Raw genomic sequence first — 23,737 nt, forward strand, 5'->3', positions numbered from 1 at the left:
CGGGGGAATCACATAGAAAAGAAAATGGAATTGTATCGCTAGTGATTAAACTGGCTAGATATAGCACAAACAAAAAATGTCACTACTGCGTTTGTCACTGCTGCCACAAGTCATTCTTTAAACAAACACCAAACACACTTTCTCCGTGTAATTATAAATCTCGTTACGTTGTTTCATCCCTAAATCTGATATCAAGAAATAAAAACGATTGCTTAGGATTGCCACAGTACATTCCTTTACACTTTGTTGGCAGTGCAGCGCTTTTCTTCTACATCGAGACATTTTCCTCCAGTTAACGACAGTTTTCAATATTTAGCGTCAAGAAGTCTGCTTCTGTTACACACATCTGTACACAATTCTGAGAATATCGCCAAGTTTGATCATTTTATATGGCGATTTTATATACTTTTATTTTTTTATTTTTTTATTATTATTATTATTTATGGCCTTCCTAGCGTGTTGAGGCTTTGCATTTAGCAAGTCACTATCAGCGTCCAACACATGACTCATTTCCTGCACGTCTCCCTCTGCCGCTGATGCAAGGCTACCCACCTGTCTGGCACACGTCCACGGCAGCAGATGTGGCCAGTCATTACCAGAGATCGGATAAAAATGTTGTTATTTAGGCCATTTTAGGTACATCTCTACCAGAAACCATAATATATATATATATATATTTTTTTTTTTGCAAAAAAAAAAAAAAAATGGGAAAAAATATTTATGTACTTTTATTTTCCCGATCTCTGCTCATCACCCTCTACGTGCCCCACCCCTTTGTCTCTCTCTCACACACACACACACACACACACACACGTGTACCACCAACTAATCCACCATATACTATTACTCCTTCTCTGCAGCAAAAAACAACTCACGTGATGGTGTTCGTAGCCAAGATGATCTCACCTCCTTCCGTAAACACAGCCAGTATAACACTGACTCACAAACACCTCACGATCCTCATCACTCACTGGCCAGAGCTAAATATGCTAAGGCCGCTAAACAAGCTAACAAACAGCTACAGTTTTGTTCATGCATAAAGTTCCGGAAATTATCGATAAAAATGGATTACATTTTTGGAATAAGGCTAACTGTTTAGTTGATCATACAGTCTGTACATGACCCTCATTTTTTTAAAGATAATAGTATTTTTCCCTTACACTGGCTTGGAAGCACAGGTGTTAGCGTCTATTGCTAGGTAGCAGAGTGCTTGAATGTTGCTGGTGTGTGGAAGATAGAACGAAGGACAGCAAGTGTTTGTAAGTGTTAACAGACATGTTTAATGTAGTGCTTGCTAGTACTGGGCTACAAATTAAGGATATTCACGGAAAATGGCAAGCCACATATTTTCCTTATTTAACCCTGTGATTTGGTCAGTCAGCGTCAGAAGGTGTGGGTTTGTGTAGTTAACAGTTGGTGGACATTGCATTATGTAGTGATGCAGTGTGTGTGCCGCAGCTGCCCCACACACTGCACATGCTACTGGATCTTCTCTGGTAAAGTACCAATATTTATAACCCAGTCTCAGTCTCATCAGAACAGCGGCCTAAAGCCCACCTCTCTGGCCATAGGTTACAGCAGTATTCTGAGACACATTTACATAGTGAAGACAGCTAGTGCTGCCAATTGTCATGCTGTCATGGGGCTGTCTAGTAATACCAGGACTGTCTGTGTGGGCCCTTGTGGAAAGAAGACAGTCAGGGAGTCTTTTTGAAATGACAGTGTCCACGTACTGTGTGGGCGACTCCTACTCCCTAATGAACAGGCCACAGCCACACCTGGTGCCATGTACACCCCCGTCACAATATATGTGTACAGTCTGGTGACGTGATACTCCCTAATGAACAGGCCACAGCCACACCTGGTGCCATGTACACCCCCGTCACAATATATGTGTACAGTCTGGTGACCACCTATTGTCTCCAGCTGTGTCATGAAGTGGGATCTAAGGTCACAGGGCAGCCAACTGAGAGAGAGAGAGAGAGAGAGAGAGAGAGAGAGAGAGAGAGTATACAGTATATACAAACAAAAATCAGTACAGTTCTCTCTCTCTCTCTCTCTCTCTCACACACACACACACACACACACACACACACACACACACACAGGATTTTAACCATGGAAAATTATTAAGTTTTTAAATGAGTTATTCTTGCTTGTCCTGTTGGAACATTTCATTATTATTATTATTATTATATTATCATCATCATCAGCTTAGCTCAGTGGCAAAGAGACAATACTATGGCACTGTATTCCTTCCGTAGCACTTCTTCGTGACTAGCATCATATTCTAGTGTTACTATAATACATGCTTTCTGTTATGCTGGGTGTGTTTAGGTCGACTTCTCGTGCCCAAGACACCAGCGACTGAGCGTGGTCGTCTTTCGAGACTGGAACTACAACACTTAACAGAGGCACAGGGCATAAAAACTCGTAGGCCACCTTAACACATGTATTGCCTTAACCCAAATTCCCTTACAATATACATACAGTGGTATACAAGATGTGGAACGGGTATAGTGACAAGCTGGTTAACAATAGTATATCACGCCACACATACACTGTGATAACACACGAGTCAGTATACAGGGGTATAATACAGAGGGGTTGGTGACACAGTTCATACAATCCTATTTCCTCCGTCCTTATATATTTTACTGGTCCTTTGAACTTAGGTATCGCCACAGCACTTATATATTACTCTAGTTCCTTGAACTTAGGTATTGACACAGCATATTGGGTACGTTAGGTTGGAGACACTTTCATTGTTGGTATTCACGGCCTCACTGTCCTTAGGATATACGGGCACTGTCACTTTCAGCTCTTTGGCATAACACTGAGACCTTATTGTGTCGTCACTGGGGCCGCCGGTGTCTGGGCTTAGCCAAGGTGGCGCCTGGGGGTTGGAGGGAGCCCCACAGGTTAGCCCTCCCGTAGGAGACACGGGACTGCTACTGGGGGTGTCACGGCCCAGGTGGTTCTCTGGTCCAGGGTACAGGGAGGCCCTGTCTTGTCGGGGCCTCCACTAGGGGAGTGGCCTTCGGGACTGGGGCCAAACAGCATCAGGAGCCGGGCCTGCCACTTCTTACTCTGGGCGGAGGGCCGGCGGTGAGTGGGGCCAGAGCGGTCCCACCCTGGGGTCCGAGGGGTGTCCCTGGGAGGCCAGGGGCTGCGGTCGCCTCTAGGTTGGGGTGCCATCAGAGGTTGACTGGGGCACTTCGTCCGTGGGGCGTCCGTCAGGGCTGGGCGTTGTCCAGGGGCAGGCTGAAGGGCGTGGATCCCATCTTCACGTATCAAACCTTGCCACCACTCCTCGAACGGCGGCACCTCTGGGGAACCACACCTGGAGGGAAAGACAGAAGGGCATCCCACGTGGCCCCTGGATGGAGAGTGAGCCGCGCCAGGAACCTTCTCCGATGGGAGAACCCTCAGGACTGTGGACAAAGGACGTACAGTGACCGTCCCTTCCCCGGCATGTACAGTGGCCGTTGCTGCGGTTCCACAGGCCCTTGGGATAGCAGCAGAAGGACGTACAGTGGCCATTCCTTCCCCGGCACGTGCAGTGGCCGTTACTGTGGTGTTACTCCCGTAGGAGGAGGAGGTGGTGGATGAGGGACGTACAGTGGTCGTTCCCTCCCTGGTGCGTACAGTGGCCATTGCCACGGTTCCACCTCTCCTACTTTTGCCTGTCAGCGTGCATACAGTGGCCGTCATGCCGAGGCGGGCTCCAGATGTGACTGCAGCAGAAGGGCGTACAGTGGCCGTCCTTTCCCTGGTATGTACAGTGGCCGTTACCATTGTGCTGCCTGGGACTGTATCTGGAGCAGTCCCACCCTGATCCTGGCTAAGGCTGGTCTGGCCGAGATGTAGTTGGCCATCATTGCGACGTGGTGGTTGGGGGAGTTGAGGGGAAGGGGAACATGAGGCCGGGGTGCACCTGAGCCCGTCTCGCTCTGAGCCTACATTCTGTTCACCTGGCCCACTGTGGTGTCTTCCTGGGGTGGGGGTGGGGCTGCAGCTCCGTAGTGGGGTGGGGGGTTTGGTGGTGGGAGCCTGCATTTCACTTTCCATAGCACTTCTTCATGACTAGCATTCAAGATGGAGAGATGGCAATTTTTGGCCAAGTTAGAGTGAAAGGAGTGTCCAAACTAAACAGAGAGAGAGAGAAAGATCTGCAAGAGGTAACTATAGAAATGAGACTAAAATTACTACTACTGCTACTGCTGTCACTACTATTATACTACTATAAGTACTGGTGCTGCTACTACTACTACTACTACCATCACCACTGAAATACCAGCCGTTGCAACTGGGAACACAACAACACCCCCAGGAGGCGACTATGGAGGGGTTTCTAGGGCGTGTGCTCCGCCCGTGCAATATGGGCATATGTCCCATACGGCCACACGCCCCTATTCCACGAAGCTGACCTGGCATGAACACCGCAGTCCAGGTACATTACCCTCTGGCCAAGCCAGCCCTCGTCAGGATCGGGGTGGAGCTGAGAAATCAGTTCCTGGCAGCACCCCAGTGACAGCCTGTAGCTATACACTAAAAGAGACGGCCTGTAGCTGCTCTGATGCAGAAACAGCCTGTAGCTGTACACTAAAAGAGACGGCCTGTAGCTGCTCAGATACAGCGACGGCCTGTAGCCACTCCAGTGCTGCCCCCCCCCCCTGCAGAACCAGTGACGGCCTGCAGCCACACTTTAGGAGAGAACGGTATGCCCCCTCTCCTTCTGCAGTTGCCTCGAGGGGCATGACACTGGGGATGGCCTGTAGCTGCACAAGTAGACAGGAGACGGCCTGCAGCCGCTCCCCACCTATATGTCGCTCCTCATATGGAACACTGGCAATGGCCTGTAGCCGTGCCCGTGGACAGGTGATGGCCTGTAGCCGCACTTTGCCCACGGCCCCATCAGAAGTCAGGCCCTGGTGACAGCCTGTAGCCGCACCGACAGGGGACTGCCTGTAGCTGCCCTCCTCCTGTTACCCACAGGACCTTGGCGACAGCCTGTAGCCGCGCCAGGGAGAGATGCCTCTTAAAAAGTCTCTTGACCCCTGTGACTTCGCAACCCGAGGGTGACCCTTGCTCAGCCAGCCTCTCCTGTGGCAGAGTGGGTCGTGCCTCCATCTCCCCCAACAGAGGCAGCCCCCAGAAGGAGAACCTCTGCCTAGAGGACTTGTGGAGAGGCTCTGTGTTATCCCTGGGAGTGTGTGCCATCCAGCCGGCACTTGAGAGAGACAAGAGCCTGATGGATTCCTGCCGGAGGTGACACCACAGTATTACCCTAACGGCGACCCAACAGGAGAGAAGCCGCAGATGAAGGATCCTCGGTGGCGCCCCCAGAACCCCTGGGTGCGACCTCTCCAGTCCCAGGCGACAGCAACTTCCTTCCGAAGGCAGGTACTGACAAGAGCGCCTACTTGAGTTGTTTGGCCCAAGTCCAAAGGGCCAGACTCCCCTACCAAGCCCGACCATTAAGGGGCCCTTCACCATGCCCGACTGCAGTCCACGATGGGCGATGACATCCCTGCAGATAGTTCCGTGGCCCTTGAAAGAAGGGGCACCTGACGGGACTCCGCCAACATATGGCCGACGCCTGCGAGTCCCCAGGCCCCCTCTGCCTGGCCAGAGCCCTCAACCCTACCCCACCAAACAGTAACTGCTCCCCCAGTGAGTGCAATTCTAGTGCCCGTGTCTTATACAGTAAGGAAACATAGTGCCCTACAGACAGTGAGTGTTGAAGGTAATGTTCTTGTAATTACACCTTGAACAGTGCATGCCTTTCAATCTACAGTGCCACAATAGTGCTCTATCATTACCTAGTGTATAACGGGATGCATATACCCAGATTGTGAAATACGCAGCCCTAGACCCAAATTGTGTACAAACTCCACTCACTCATTACAGTGTCCATCCTGTATCGTCGTGACGGGAAGTATCCTGCGAGATACCTATCCTATATCAGTCAGTACCAGTCCTTCACCTGTCTAACAGCCCCTGACATTGTACAGTGTATTGTGTACCTTTGTTTGTGTTGTGTTACCTATCCTATATCAGTCAGTGCCAGTCCTTCACCTGTCTAACAGCCCCTGACATTGTATAGTGTATTGTGTACCTTTGTTTGTGTTGTGTTCTGGAGAATATAGTAATATACGTGTAAGGCAGGTGCCCAGAGTCTTTATGTCCTGTTCCTCTTGTAGTGTATCCTAGCTCCGGTCTAGACAAAGGACCCGGCTGTACAATACGTGTTTCTAGGACGGGAAGCCGACCTAAAAACACCTAGCGTAACAACCACCACCACTACTACTACTACTACTACTACTACTAGTGCTACTTCTACTAGTGCTACTGCTGCTACTACTACTACTACTACTACCACTACTACTATTAGTGCTACTGCTGCTACTACTACTATTATTACTCCTTTCATCACCACCACCACCACTACTACTACTACTACTACTACTAGTGCTACTTCTACTAGTGCTACTGCTGCTACTACTACTACTACTACTACCACTACTACTACTAGTGCTACTGCTGCTACTACTACTATTATTACTCCTTTCATCACCACCACCACCACTACTACTACTACTACAACTATTAGTGCTACTGCTACTACTATTACTACTAAAAGTACTACTTCCATCACCACCACCACCACTACCACTACTACTAACAGCACCACCACTATTACTAGTATGACTACTACCACTATAACTACTACTACCACTATTATTACCACTACAACTATTACCACCACCACCACCACCACCACCAGCACATTTTCTACTTACTACGCTGCCAGGCTGAGTAGCAAAGGCAAATGAGTTAAGGCACTATTACTACTGCTTTTATTTTCCTCTCTACAATTCAAACTACTGACTAGATAACACACAACGACATGAGAGAGAAAAACAAGTAACGGTTATTGGAATTGAAATGTAAACTATCCAATGCTGAGAATTGCCTTGCTAATATTTACAATAGTTCATCAATTCTGTAGCATTGCTCTGTAGCCTTGCTTAAGCAACCTCCCTAACACCTTTTCCTAAGCAATTTGTTTTGATTACACCTTGCTGTCCATCCAAGTAACGTTTTTTTTAAATTTAAACTAGGATTGATTTGGTAATATTTAATTCCATATCATTGGTCTATATGGTTGGCTAAGCAAGCTCCCTAACACCTTTTCCTACGCAATTTATCTTCTTCATTACACCTTACTGTCCTCTTCTGTGTTACATAAATCCTTCCAATAACACCATATTCTGCATAAAGCTCCCTAACACCTTTTCCTAAGTGATTTATTTTGTTTATTACACCTTACTGTCCTCTTCTGTGTTACATAAATCCTTCCAGTATCACCATACTCTGCATAAAGCTCCCTAACACCTTTTCCTAAGTGATTTATTTTGTTTATTACACCTTACTGTCCTCTTCTGTGTTACATAAATCCTTCCAATATCACCATACTCTGCATAAATAACATACACACCAATATTAACCAGCCATATCCAAAAATAAATCACTAAGGAAGAGGTGTTAGGGAGCAAGAATACAAGTCTTAACTTATGGGTAAAACTTTGAGCCAAATAAATAAATATATACATAATACTGTATTACGAGAGAGAGAGAGAGAGAGAATGGTTTTGTCTCTCTCTCATCCTATAATCAACTTTTTCCTTTTTCAGTACAAGGAAGAAGGAACCAAAGGCTGAATCCCTGGAAGGAAAAAAACAACAAAAACAACAACAAAGCCAAATTCAATAGCAGAGCAGTTAAGGAACCTCCCTAACACCTTTTCCTAAGTGATTTGTTTTGCTTACTATACCTTACTGTTTGAATGTATGGATGTATGGCAGTGTTAGTATACATACAGAGGTGGGACTATGCTCAGTACATGCTGTACCCAGCCTTGTCTTTACCAGTAATGATAACAATAAAAATGATGATGATGATGATAATAATAATAATAATAATAATAATAATAATAATAACAATAATAATAATAATAACAACAATAATAATAATAATAAAAATAATAATAATAATAATAATCTTGGACCATCATTTAGTGATGGCCAAGGTAAAGCTGCAAAGAAAATGGTTAAGGAGAAGAAGGGGAAGACAGGAGGAAACAGCTCCTGTGGGAAGAGTGGAGAAATTGCAAGATAGTGAGAAAATGGCAGAGTATAAGAGCATAGCGGAAGAAAGATTGGGAAGGTATGAGCTAGAGCAGATGGAAGGGGTGGAGGACGTATGTAAGATATTCACGGAAGAGATAAGCGCAGCGTGTGAGGCGGTTTGTGGAGTGAGGAGGAGATGCAACGGTGTACAAGGGACAGCATGGTGAAATGATGAGGTGAAACAAGCTGTGGAACAAAAGAAGAAGCCATATAGTGAATGGTTAGCGAGTAGAGGTAGGGGAGAAGATGAGAGAGAGAAGAGAGAGGTATATGTGAGCAGGAGAAGGGAGGTTAAGAGACTGGTGAAGGAGAGTAAGAAGAAAGTGGATATAGAGTTTGGGAGGAATCTGAGTGTGAAATGGAGGGAGAGTAAGAAATTGTTTTGGAAGGAGGTAAAGAAAGGCAGTGTGAAAGGGGAAAGAGTAGAGGAGTGAAAGATAGGAATAATAGACTGTTGGTGGAGGAGAGAAATTGAGGAGATGGAAGGAGCACTTTGAGGATATGTTGAATGTAGAGAGTGACAGCAGTGCGAGTATAAGTGGTTGGGGAATGGCTGGGAGAAGAAGAGATGAGAGGAGGGAGGAAGAGATCAGTAGGGCGGAAGTTGTGGAAGCAATGAAGAAGATTAAGTTGGGAATGGCCCCAGGAATTGCTGAAGTGTGTGGTGAAATGCTTAGGTATGGGGGTGAGATTGTTATGGTGTGGATATGGAAGTTGTTTAGATTGGCTTGGGAAGAGGGAAGGGTTCCAGAGGACTGGAAATCAGGTATAATTGTTCCTTTATACAAAGGAAAAGGGGAGAGGGAAGTATGTGGTAACCATAAGGGTATTTGTCTTCTTAGTGTGACTGGTAAAATATATGGTAGAATACTCATTAATAGGGTTAGGCATATGGCAGAGGAGCTAGTTGGAGAACAAGGGGGATTCAGGAAGGGAAAAGGGTGTGTAGATCAGATATTTGTTCTAAGATGTTTAGTGGAGAAGTATCTAGAGAAGGGAAGGAAAGTGTATGCTGCCTTCATGGACTTGGAGAAAGCTTATGACAGAACAGATAGGCAAGGTATGTGGAAGGTATTAAGAATATATGGAGTGGATGGGAAACTGTTGAGTGCTGTGAAGAGTATGTACGAGGGAGCTAGGATTATGGTGCAAGTGGATGGTGAGCTGAGTGAGTTCTTTGATCTCAATGTGTGATGAAACAGGGTTGTGTGATGTCTCCATGGCTGTTTAATATATACATGGATGGGGTTGTAAAGGAGGTGCAAGGTAGGGCAGTGGATGTGGGGGTGGCTCTAATGAATGAGGGTGAGATTTGAAAGATTCCGGTGTTGCTGTTTGCTGATGATACAGTATTGTTGAGTGAAGATGAATCGGAGTTGCAAGGTTTGGTGAATGAATTTGGGACAGTGGGTAGGAGGAGGAATCTGAAAGTTAATGCAAACAAAAGTAAAGTTATGGTGTTTGAGAGGAATGAAGTCACAGAGTGTGCAGTGAGGTTGGATGGTGAGGATATGGAGAAAGTGAGTGCATTCAAGTACTTGGGTAGTGTGATGAGTAAGGATGGAACTTTGGGGAATGAAGTGCGTAAAGGTGTAACTAAACAGTGTGTGATATGTAATACTAAAGATGCCACTGCAATATAATTATTTGGTCCCCCAAAATATATTTTTGTGCATAAAATCAGTAAGTTTTGATGTCTTTCCATATGCTGTTGTTATTATTTTGCTCCCAGCTTTAGTAGTGGCAACTTCAGTGTTACATTGTACACTAATACTTACATTATACAGTGATCAGAATAATGGTGTAACTGACTGACAATACCAATATCACATACGGTATTTATTAACTACCAGTAATAGCTTTAGAAAATTGTCCTCCTGATGCAAAGGGTAATAGAAATTCACATAATGGAGCATTTAGAAAAAGACCCACTGATCCAGCTCTACTCATGTCTGTGTCTAAGAAACAGGCTGAGCATTAAGCTTAAGTCCATTTTTATATATGTATTACAGCTCTAACCTGGGATTAAAAAAGAAAGAAAAAAAAAGCAATGATAGTCCCCCCCCCACACACACAACCTTCAATGTAAAAATGTTCTGTACATAATCACTTTAGTCCAGTTCAATTAATATACAACCATATATATGTACAAAACACACCTACAGTATTTGCATGACCATCTTCTACCTATGGTCAATAAATAAAACTTCAGGAAGTGATATGACAGATGTTGGAAGCTGTGAGTTGGGGAGCTTGGACAACAGGGAGAGTGGATTGCTGCAGCCTGGTAGGGAGAGAGACACTGTGTTACTAGAGTAATAAACAGAATACCTGCTTAGGAAGAGATATTAGTAATTTATACTGATGACAATATGGGCCCTAGTGTTATAGTAAAGCTTGAAAAACATCAAAATGGATAAAGATCAATATGATGGTAATATTTCTTATTATGTTGATGATCATAACTGATCATCAGCATAATAATAAATATTGCCATCATATTCATCATCTTTATGATGTTTTTCCTGCTGCTGTAGTCCCAGGCTCCTCTGAAGTGAACCAGTGAACTACAAGCTCTTATCTTGCACTCAGTCCTCCTCCTTTCAGGGGATAACAAGACTGCGTACATGGTTATATCAGTGCCACTGCATGAAGGCATCCCTCTATACTGGGTACATGGTTATATCAGTGCCACTGCATGAAGGCATCCCTCTATACTGGCTACATGGTTATATCAGTGCCACTGCATGAAGGCATCCCTCTATACTGGCTACATGGTTATATCAGTGCCACTGCATGAAGGCATCCTTCAGTAACATCTTGATATAACAAAATAACAAAATCCTACTTATATGCTTTCTCTTCCTGGATCCTACCTAACCTGATGTTTTAATGGAATTACGGTTATCCATCCATCCATCATCCAACCCTATGCTGCCCCATGAAGAGTGTAGCAGCCCGGGGCTAGGCAAGTTGGTCCTGACATTTAAGATGAGAGTGACCAGCCTCACTCATCCCTGCATGGCATTACGTGAGCAATAAACCCCAACCACCCTTGGATATAAACCTTCACCGGCTCAATCCGATTGGAGCGCAATAATTACCGACTAAACCACAAGGCGCCAAAATTTGGTATTATGGTTACCACCCAGCATACTAAATGGTTTCCTGGTATACTGGAAACCATTTGGCTTGTCACTCAGTGCAGAGTCACCTATAGACAGAAGGAAGGAGAAAGAATGAAGGAAAAAACAAAAGGGGGAGTGTAGAGTCACCTGTAGGCATAAAGGAGAGGAAAGAATGAAGGAAAGAAGACAGAAGAGGAGAGAAGAAAAGAAGGATGGAAGAGGAAACGGCAGTCATCCGAGAGCAGCACTACACTGAGTGAGTGGGTGGTGAACATCCAGTTACGTCTCAAAATTTTGGCTGATGGTGAGAAAATTAAGAAAAGATAAGTATATAATAATAATCATCAACAACATCATCAACCATCATAAAAACTATGCCAAAAATGACATGCCCGATTTGTCAGTAAGTCCAACTGACAAACTATGCATCATCCAGACATCAGTGGAGTTTCATCGCCTTGTGATAAAGGCACAGCTGGACACATACAAAGGTAACTGCATACAGTGACAGCAAACACAGGCAGATATGACTAACCCTGCATCATCCAGTATTGGTGAGTGACTGGAGGCATTTACCGAGAGACGCTGCTTGTTTGTGTGACACTAGAGGCCTTGTGTGTTGCTGCTGCCCCTCCACAGTGGATGATGGGCAGGCCTTGTGTGTTGCTGCTGCCCCTCCACAGTGGATGATGGGCAGGCCTTGTGTGTTGCTGCTGCCCCTCCACAGTGGATGATGGGCAGGCCTTGTGTGTTGCTGCTGCCCCTCCACAGTGGATGATGGGCAGGCCTTGTGTGTTGCTGCTGCCCCTCCACAGTGGATGATGGGCAGGCCTTGTGTGTTGCTGCTGCCTCTCCACAGTGGATGATGGGCAGGCCAGGGGATGAGGAGTGGCAGGGTGGAGGAAGTGGGCAGCTTGGCTGATCAGTTTGGCCTGCCACACTACCAATCCTGCTCACTGGCTCAAATCTGATACTTGCCGAATGCCCTGTGGGATAACAAGTCACTTTAACCCCTTCTCAGAAATTACACTGATTTTTAGTACTGAATAATCCTGCTGTATACAGACAACTTTATTCTGCCCAGGGTAAATATAACAAACTGGAGAGGTCACACACACCACTAGAACTGCCTGTTCATACACAGCATCAAATATTTCTCCCCCAATTCCTACCTAAGAAAAGGGATGAGGTAGGATCCCCCTTCCTCCCCACCAGAGAGAGTATAACAGTCAAACAGCATACCCAGTGACATATGCCACAGTCATTAACACATCACCTAACAATCTGAAGTAATGGTTCCACCTTATGAGTACTACTGGGTTGATCATGTTCCCTTTAGCACTTAACTCCTTCTGTAACACCTGCACAAATAAAGTATCAATGGTACCACTCAACTTTTTCTCTACCATCCACACATGCACTACTCAAAATGACACTGTGGTTACTCTTACAAAACCCTAATACAAAAGGACTCCTGATGTTACCAGTATATATGTTTATGGAAATCTGTTCGTATAAAAGAGTACATAACCTATGGGCAAAAATGAGGACTGGGTGTTTAACCACTACCAACTTACACCTATAATGCTAAATATTGTTCAGTTTTAAACAAGAATAAAGGTTAGTTATATCTAATATGCACAAACAATATTAACAAATTACCTATAATAATGCATATCTATTGTCTGTCAACTTGTACCTTTCCTTCTTGCTGGAAGTTTGCTCTCATTCAGCCAGTCCCAAAGAAGGGTGACCACTCCCAACCCTCCAACTATCGTCCAATTGCTTTAACGTCCTGTATTTCAAAAGTTTTCGAGTCAATTCTCGATAGAAAAATTTTAAGGCATCTTTCCTATCACAACCTTCTTTCCGATCGTCAGTACGGGTTCCGTCAGGGACGCTCCACTGGCGATCTTCTCACCTACCTTTCAGACTCCTGGTCATCCTCCTTTCGGGACTTTGGCGAAAGCTTTGCCATTGCACTTGACATCTCAAAGGCTTTCGATCGAGTCTGGCATAAATCTTTAATTTCCAAACTGCCCTCCTACGGTTTCTATCCTTCTATCTGTGCCTTCATCGCTAGCTTCCTTTCCGGTCGTTCTATAGCCGCTGTTGTAGACGGCCATCGTTCTTCTCCTAGATCTATCAACAGTGGTGTTCCTCAGGGCTGTGTCCTATCACCAACTCTCTTCCTTTTATTCATCAATGATCTAAGCTGTACATCTAACCCTATCCACTCATATGCTGATGACTCCACCCTTCACCTTTCCATTCGGTTCCCGCAACGCCCATCTCAACAGTTACTTCAGCAAACAAGGGATGAGGCTATGGCACACCTAATGTCTGACTTGGCTCATATCTCTGACTGGGGTAAAAATAATATGGTTGTTTTTAATGCATCTAAGACTCAGTTCTTACACCTATCAACCCGACAAAATCATCCACAGGTATACCCACTAATGTTTAATAATATTCAGCTTAATCCTGCATCATCCTTGAACATGCTTGGGGTTTCATTTACTCGGGACTTATCTTGGAAAGATCATATTACATCTCTTGTAAAATCTGCTTCCAAGAGATTGGGTGTGCTAAGCCGACTCCGCTCTTTCTTTACCCCTGCACAATTGTTGACTCTATACAGGGGTTTTATCTGCCCCTGTGTGGAGTACAACTCTCATGTGTGGGGAGGCTCCCCACATACAGCTCTTCTCAATAGGGTGGAGTCAAAGGCTTTTCGTCTCATTAACTCTCCTCCTCTTACTGACTCCCTTCAACCTCTGTCTCTTCGCCGCACTGTTGCATCTTTATCTCTTTTCTATCGCTACTTTAATGGTCTCTGCTCCTCTGAACTGTCTGCTTGCATTCCTCCACCTCTACGACAGACGCATAGCACCCGTCTGGCAGCAAACTCTCATCCCTTTTCTGTCCAACTCTCTAATGCAAGAGTTAACCGTTACTCCCAGTCTTTCATTTATGCAACAGGTCAGCTCTGGAACTGTCTCCCTCTGTCTGTATTTCCTGCTGCCTATGATCTCCAGTCTTTCAAACGCAGCGTGTCCAGGGATCTCAAAATGATCGGATCTTGAATTTGGCTCTCTATTGTATTTTTTCTCTTGGAGGGAACTGTTACTGCGGGCTCATGGCCTTTGGTTCCTTCTTCCTCGCATAAAAAAAAAAAAAAAAAAGATGCATAAAGATCCCAAGAAAAGCTACTGGAATTGAAACCAAATCCTCAAACACCTGACTCTGGCTGCTGACTGCATACAACAATCGTACACACAAGTAACCCTTAAAGGCAATACACAGAATAATTTATCTTACTATTGCCAGAAGCTTTAATCCTGTATGGGGTGACCAGAAACAAACTGCTTTCACACTGCCCTGTCCTTTGGCTGCCCTCCCTCCACCTATCCTCTTATGTCATTAATCTTTCCAGTTCATCCTCCCATCTTATCCCCAGTCTCTCCCTCCACCTCATGCACAGTCTCTTGTTCTTCATCCTCCCCACATGGTTAGTAATTTATGTCCTTATTTAAGAGGAGCCTGTGGAGTCACATGGAGAGACAGGTTGACAAATGAGGATATAAAGGATCGTTGTGGTGTGGATGTGGATGTGATAGGAAGCGTTAGGAGGAACACACTGAGGTGGTTTGGCCATGTGGAGAGGATGGAGACTGAGAGACTGATGAGGAGAGTGTATGTGAGTGAGGTGGAGGGGGGAAGAGGGAGGGGGATTCCGAGGATGAGATAGAAGGATGGAGTGGAGAGGTATATGAGAGAGGGGTGTGTAAATTGGAAGCAATGCAGTGAAATGGCGGGGGACAGGGCAGTGTGGAGGCAATTTGTTTGTGGCCACCCCGTGTGGGATTGGGGGGTCTGGCAATAGACAGATAGATAGATAGATTAACTCACCATAGATAGATAGATAGATAGATTAACTAACCAGTTCAGACAAAGTTATTCCTAACATGTTACAAAATTCCAGGATACTTGATATCTTAATCTTGTCCCAGCTGTTGTAATGTCTGAGGTGATACACTGGCAAGTATTTATAATGGTCCCTACCCAAATAACAGCATCTACACCCTCCATAAGTTTACTATTAACAAAAATGGTTTAGTTTTTGTTACTTTGATATTTAGTCTAAATGACTTCATTATGAAGTGTTTGTTAACACTGAGAACAGTAAATCACCCAGGGGGATGAGGGTGGGTTCATGGAATGTGGGAAGGTTGAGGGGAAGAGCGGGGGACGTCGTTGAGGCATTCACTAGGAGGTGGGTGGATGTGGCGTGTTTGCAGGAAGTCCGGTACAGGGGTGGATCGGCCAGAAAGATTGTTGGGAAGGACTGTTGCTATAAGTTGTTTTGGCAGGGGGGAACAGACGGATATGGAGGTGTTGGTGTGATGGTTGCGGAGAAATGGGTGGAATATGTTATGGATCTTTTGAGAGTAAGCAATAGGATATTGGTAGTGATAATTGTTGGGTAGAGATAGCTGCGATTATATCGGCATATTTCTTGAGAGTTACTGATGTAACATGAGGTTGGACAAGAGGACCACCAAGACATAAAGTAACTTGGTGGTGGGATGAGGGTGTAGAAGCTGCAATTAAGGAGAAAAGAAGGGTTTTCTGGGAATGGAAGAAGGGTGGTAGCAAAGAGGAATATTTGGCTGCCAAGCGTAGGGCTAGAAGAGAGGTATACAGGGCAAAGTCTGAGTCACAGAGACTATTACTTGATAACCTAAATCATGGGGAAAGGAAAAATATGGTATTTAGGGTGGCAGGTCAGGTGAAGAGGGATAATCGGGATATTATAGGTGAGCAGTGTGTGAAGAATGATGAAGGAAGGGTAGTGGTGAACAGTGAGGATATTAAAGATGCATGGAGAGAGCATTATAACTGGTTGTTGAATGAGGAGTTTGACTGGGACAGGGAAGGTTTGGAGCCAGCAGATCCAGTGTCTGGCCCTTGGCCTTTGATTGATACTGCTACTGTGAGTGAGGCAATAGGCAGGATGAGGGTGGGGAAGGCAGCAGGTGTGTCTGGGTTGACTGCCGAAATGTTGAAGGCCTCAGGCGATATAGGGGTGAGTTTAGTCACTGACCTGATAAATAGGATTATTTATGAGTGTGTTGTCCCAGATGACTGGCTGAAGAGTGTAATTGTAAATGTGTATAAAAGGAAGGGTGACGCCCTGGAAAGAGGAAATTATAGAGCTATAAAGCTTTTAGATCAGATAATGAAGGTAATGGAGAGAGTTTTAGAAGGTATGATTAGAGAAAGAGTGAATATTGATGAGATGCAGTTTGGGTTTATGCCAGGTAGGGGGACCAATGATGCAATATTCATTGTTCAACAGCTTCAGGAAAATTATATTGGTAGGAGAAGGGATCTTTATTTTGTTTTTGTTGATTTGGAAAAGGCCTTTGACAGAGTCCCTAGAGAGGTGGTGAAGTGGGCAATGAGAAAGCTTGGCTTGGAGAAGTGGCTGGTTAGGATGGTTATGGCCATGTATGTGGGTGCTCACACCCAGGTGAGAGTGAATGGAGATTTGAGTGATGAGTTTTCCATGAATGTTGGTGTGCATCAGGGGTCAGTCTTGAGTCCCATGTTATTTATCATGGTACTCGAAGCCCTTTCACATGACTTTAGAAACGGACTCCCGTGGGAGTTGTTGTATGTTGATGATTTGGTGTTGATTGCAGAGAACGAAATGGAGGCGGAGGAAAGGTTTAGGACGTGGAGAGATGGTATGGGGCACAAGGGTTTAAGGGTAAATGCAGATAAAACAAAAGTGATGATATCTAGGGTTGGTGGCGGTACTGTCAAAGTACCGGTGTGTGATAAATGGGTGCATAAGAGATGTAGTGGTATCAGAGGTAGACTGCGAGATAATGCTGAGTTTATGTGTACGGCGTGTCGGGGTGAGCAGGTGGAGATTGTCAGACGTGAAAGGATTGAACTTGCTGGTGAATCTCTTGAGTGTGTGGAAGAGTTTTGTTATTTGGGAGACATGTTGTGTGCTGGAGGTGGGGCTGGAACTAGCTCTGTGGCTTGGGTGAGAAGTGGTTGGAAGAAGTTCAGGGAGCTCTTGCCTCTCCTGACATTGAGAGGACTCTCCCTACGTGCTAAGGGGTCTTTGTATGGAGCATGTGTTGGGAGTGTAATGCTGTATGGTAGTGAGACCTGGGCAGTGAAGGAGGAAGATATTCGCCAGCTCAGACATACAGAAATGACAAGGATTAGGTGGACGTGCAGTGCGTCCCTGCGTCCAAGGCCTGGAGGGGCTGGTTTTACGATGGAAGAGTTGAGAGGTAGGATGGGACTGGAGTGTATTGATGTTGTGATGAGGAGAGGTAGATTGAGATGGTTTGGACATGTGGAGAGGATGGGGGATGATAATTGGGTGAGGAAGGTGAGAAGTGTTAATATTGGGGGTGCAGTTATGAGAGGTAGACCAAGAAAGACATGGGACAAGGTCATTAAGTGTGACCTCAGAGTTAAGGGACTGAACAGGGAGGCTGCAATGGATCGTGCAGCGTGGAGAGCCGCCATTAGGTGACCAAGGCCGACATATGCAAGTATGTTGGAGCCTTTAAAAAAGAAAACGAAAAAAAAACGATGTATGCACCAAAACGCAAACACAGCTGCACACATCATTCAACCTTACCTCAACACACTACATGAATGGTTCACCACAAACAGGCTCAAAATAGCCCCAGCCAAATCTACAGTGACTCTTCTCACAAACTGGACAGCAGAACACAGTCACATCACACACCTCACCATAAACAACACTCCCCTACCACACACACACACACACATCCAAAATCCTTGGTGTAACATACAATACATTAATGTCACTTAAACAACACATCACAAACATTAAAAATAAAGTAACACCAAGACTCAATGCTTTGAGGTCACTTGCCCATACAACATTCGGACACAACAAAGAAACCACCACCACAGTATACAAACAATACATATGTTCAGTGATGAATTATGCAAGCCCTGCCTGGGCTTCTAACCTCAACAAAACACACTACAACACTCTACAGACCATACAGAACAAGGCCCTAAAAATTATCACAGGCTGCACAGCTACTACACCCACAGACAACCTACATCAAGAAACCAAAGTCCTCAAAGTCAAGGATCACATAGATATGACAGGCACCCAGTTTCTTGCTGCAGCCTCCACAAACCCACAACATTCACTACAGTACATGGCAGCACATCCACCCACACCAAGGAACATCAAAACAACACCCAGCACACGATACCATACACAAACTTCTGTCATCTCTCTCCCCTTGCCCACCTCAGACCAGCTTCCAGAAGCATATCCACACTCAGATCACTCGCTGCTCCATTCAGTCACTTAAAGACAACACACAGCTGCATGCACGGCCTCCTGACATCCACCCTTCTGAATCCTATCTTCCTCGTGAGGACAGGGTCCACCTGGCCAGGCTGAGATATGGGCATCATCCAGCCCTCTTAAGCTACTAGATGAGGCTGGATGACTCCATCACTGATGCCTGTCCAGGATGCAACACAGCACCCCATACTATTAAGCACATTATGGAAGACTCCATTGCTCACAACCTGCAACACAGCACCCCATACTATTAAGCACATTATGCAAGACTGCATTGCACACAATCTGCAACACAGCACCCCATAATATTAAGCACATTATGCAAGACTGCATTGCACACAATCTGCAACACAGCACCCCATACTATTAAGCATATTATGCAAGACTGTATTGCACACTATCACCTATGCCAACAACACGACATACACTCTTTGAGAGCTCTGTGGGAAAGCCCGGTCTCGGCCATGGCCTTCCTAAAGGGCTCGGGGCTGTTCGGCCAGACTGCCTAGGGAACAACTACTACTACTACTACTCTTCCTTCCATTTCACATGGCTTTACACTGAGTGATGGGTCAAATGGTTTCCTGCTACTCAAGGAACCATTTACAACACTGGGTGGTAACCATATACAGTACCAAGAATCAGGTTGATGCAGGGCCTATTATGGTGCCCCTGTTAACTGGGTGATGTAAATGCAGTGTCCACCCAGGAACCACATTTTCTGTCAGCCACATAAGAACATCAGCCCACTGCATGGGATGGCCCAGTGAGGGCAGCTGCCTGTGTCTGATTGGTCTACTCAATCAGACAGACTGGGGCAGCATAGCACTGTACAATTACAATACCCATTCCATCACAGTACACATGTTCAAAACTGTACTGTACTGTACAGTAAAACCCTCAATACCTCTGCATCTCTGAGGGTTGTCCTTTGCTGGGTTATCAACAACTGATAACTTTCCTCCCTTACCCTCTACATCTATGTAAGAGGCACAGGCACTGACTTCAGCATAAATTAGGAGATTTTCTTACTGAGTTTTTCTTGAAAGGAAAGACATTTCAGTTCCATGACCTGAGTCAGGGAGCCTTTCAGGGAGGTGGTGTGGTGGTGCTGAGGTGCATTTTGGTCACTTATCACTGGTTGCAATGCATTAACACAGCAGCACACTGAAGCAGCAGCATGCTGGAGGTAGGCAACAACACAGCAACACATGGGTAATGCAACTGCCTCAGTATATCTTGCAGGTTAAATCAGTCCAGCCTGCCAACGTGGAGATATCAAAGATGTACTGTATATTTGTCTAGGTATTACACAAGGAAATTTATCTTTCAGTGGAACAAAACTAGTCCCCAACAACCTAAGTACAGCCCCAGCTCCACGTGTCCACTACCTGATGTATGGATTTATGGTCTATGTCTGGGGTGGACTGGTTGCCGCCACGGTGTACGTGTGTGAGGACAGAGGACGGGACATGAGCCTCTACCCACTCTGGAGTTGGTAGTACACTGACCCATGTGATTAAGCCAAGGGCAATAGTACGTAGCAGCAGGAAGTCTGGACGCACCTGTGGAAAAGTTGTTTTTAGCTTATACAGATGTTCTTTGCTTATATGACTTACTAATAAAATGTCTGCAAGCAATGACACTGATATAACCAAGCTGCCTAGGTAAACAAAAGTTCCTCAACTCCTCCCTATCCCCTGAAAATAAGAAGGTGGACTGTACAAGGGTAATTTCAGCCTGCATTCCACTGCATTCACATTTGTATCCTGAACAAAAAATGAGCCAGTGTTTACATGTCCTTCTTGTTCCCATAAAATTATGACTTACACCTGTGAGACTTAGTTATTCACACTACCAATGGAGGAGACTGGCACATATTTAACAACACCTTCTTCAAATTAACTTGGCCCAGATCTTTATTCTTCTCTGCCGTATTTCACAGGTCAATGGCAGAGTACGACTGTGTTACTGCTATACAGTGTTTCTATAGTAATTTTTGTGACTGGCACAGTTATGTGGCCTTAATCTATTGTTACAACTAAGCCTTCAAGAAGATGTTATTTTAAGGCCAAGTAAGAGTAAAAACAAGTACAGCAGAAGAGACAGCCTTCTTCCCTGATGGCACCTGGGGCTGTTACCTCAATGGTGACATTATCTATCTACCTAGTGCCAGACACCTTCATCCCACAAGGGGTGGCCATAAACAAACTGCCTCCATGTCGCCCTGTCCCCCACCATTTCACTGCCCTGCTCCCAGCTCACACCCCCACTCTTTCATATACCTCTCCATTCCATCCCTTCACCTCATCCTTGGCCTCCCCCTTCCTCTCCCCCCCTCCACCTCACTCACATACACTCGTCAGTCATACACAAGTTAATATGACACACATACCTCTACACCTAATACTGTTCAGTCCTTTTATATTGTACAGATATATGAACCACTGTTCCTGACCTCTTGGTATTGTACAGAACTATGCCTCATTCATCGATCCATCATCTAGTTTTGTACTACTCCTGAACTCAACAGCATGGAGCTAACATATACTCCTATAAATTTTGTACATGGTTATAAACTGGCAGACAGGAATTATTCTGTAATATAACACTGCCACAGTGAACAAAGGCTTTTTGCAACATGCCATTTACTTCATTTTTCTTGTTAATCACTTGTCAGTTTATGCTAAAGCTACTTCAAGCTATATTTAATGTGTCTATGAGGAATATATGTGTATGTACTAACCCCTTTAGGAGGGCCAAATAACCTACAGATCCACAGGAAGCAGGAATGTGAGAGGGACCTTGCCCAGCTCAGCTCCACGTTGTGTTATGAGCAAAGGCAAGAGGAACCACCTGCAGGGATGGGACGAGGGAAAATTCCATTCAACAACTTTTTCCTTAGCTAAATTGGCACTATGAATGAGAGAGGGTAGTGTTTGGAAACTCCCTGTACTGTTGTCTGCAGATGATACTGTGTTGTTGAGTGAAGACGAAGGGGAGTTGCAAGGCTTGGTGGATGAGTTTGGGAGAGTGTGTAAGAAATGGAATCAAAAGGTGGATGTAGGGAAGAGTAAAGTGATGGTCTTTGAGAGAGGTGAAGTCTGTGAATGTACAGTGAGGTTGGATGGTGAGGAAATGGAAAATGTGAGTACGTTTAAGTGCTTGGGTAGTGTGATGAGTAAGGATGGAGGTTTGGAGGGTGAAGTGCTTGAAAGGGTACAGCAGGGAAGAAAGGTTGCTGGTTCTTTGAAAGCAGTGATAAAAAACAGGGAAGTGAGCATGGAAGTGAAAAAGTTACTACATGACAGTATTGTGATACCAACTCTAACGTATGGAAGTGAAGCTTGGACGTTGTTGGAAGGACACAAGTCAAGAGTGAGAGCAGTGGAAATGAGTTATTTAAGAGGAGCCTGTGGAGTCACATGGAGAGACAGGCTGACTAGTGAGGAAGTGAAGGAGCATTGTGGTGTGGATGTGGATGTGATGGGAAGTGTTAGGAGAAACACATGAAGGTGGTTTGGCCATGTGGAGAGGATGGAGAGTGAGAGAGTGATGAGAAGAGTGTATGTTAGTGAGGTGGATGCCAAGGATGAGATGAAGGGATGGAACAGAGAGGTAAATGAGAGAAGGGGGTGTGAGATGGGAGCAGGACACAGAAATGACAGGGGACAGAGCGACATTGAGGCGATTTGTTTGTGGCCACCCCTTACGGGATTAAGGCGTCTGGCAATAGACAGATAGAATTTAATACGTGAGGAAGGATTATCAAATACTATTGTTATCGTACACTTGTCTGTTTTTAATAATTCAGTTTTACTAGGATTTAAGGGAACTGGTGATAGGTGGTGGCGACCATCATCCACTCACTTGATGTAGTGCTGCCTACTTCTTCCTTTGCCTTTATCATTCTTTTTCTGTGCCTGCCCTCCTCTCTTCCTATTTCTCCCATCTTTCCTGTCACTTCTTATTGCTTTTCTTTCCTTTACAGTTGGCTTTACTTTGAGTGACAAGCCAAATGGTTTCCTGTAAGCCAAGAAACCATTTACAACACTGGGTGGTAACCATACAACCAAACCATACGTGCTCCCGACGTATCAGCAAGTGGGTTGGTGGAGGGTTAGTGCCCCTCCACGTAAAACAACTAACTCAAAGTCAAATGGCCACCCCTTATGGGATTATGGCGTCTGGCAATTGACAGATAGATAGAGGAGAAAGTGGAAAGAACAGTGACATCAGGTGTGTGGGTATTTGAGTTAAGGATGGCGGGCAGTTCAAATCCAATCCCACGCCCATTACATCCATGAAGCCTTAATATTAAAGTACTACTATTACTGTGCTGACTTTGGGGGACCAGTGAGTGAAGGGAAAAGGCTTACTTAGAACTTATAAATGACATCTACAGACTACTGGCACCATGAGAGAGAGAGAGAGATAAGAGACACACACACACACACACACACACACACACACACACAGACACACACACACATACACACACACAGATAGACAGGCAGACAAACAGAGACAGAAAGCATTGGCACTCAAATGGTGTACCACAGTCCTACTCTGCACCACAACAAGCTGTGGTGTGGACCCCAGTGCCATCCATCACTGAGGGTTTGGTAAGTTGCTCAAAAATATGTACTGTACTATTATTACTTAGGACAATGGATGAATTTCTTTCTCAGTACAGATCGAGTTTGTAGCATTTCACAAAGTTATCTACTTACATGAGGCTCAGTTATTTTGGTTTTAACTTAAGACATGTGTATTATATACGACTTTCTTTACAGACGTCATGATGTGAAGAAGTATCGGTCTGTTTACTGCTTATAACAAAGGTGATGACTGAGACAACTGGTGAAGAGAAGTCACTAATTTTTCCAGCTACTCTAGGTGCTCCTATTCCTCATGTTAAGGTTTCATTATTGAGTCCTATCAGCCTTGTAATCTCACCAGAATTTAATAGTGGTAACTTGAGAACGGATACATTTATGTGAAGCTACAGAACGTGGTGAATATTT

This window comes from Coenobita brevimanus, chromosome 114 (assembly GCF_032717465.1).
Source record: "Coenobita brevimanus isolate Jiangsu-jjx chromosome 114, ASM3271746v2, whole genome shotgun sequence".
Classification (NCBI taxonomy): domain Eukaryota; kingdom Metazoa; phylum Arthropoda; class Malacostraca; order Decapoda; family Coenobitidae; genus Coenobita; species Coenobita brevimanus.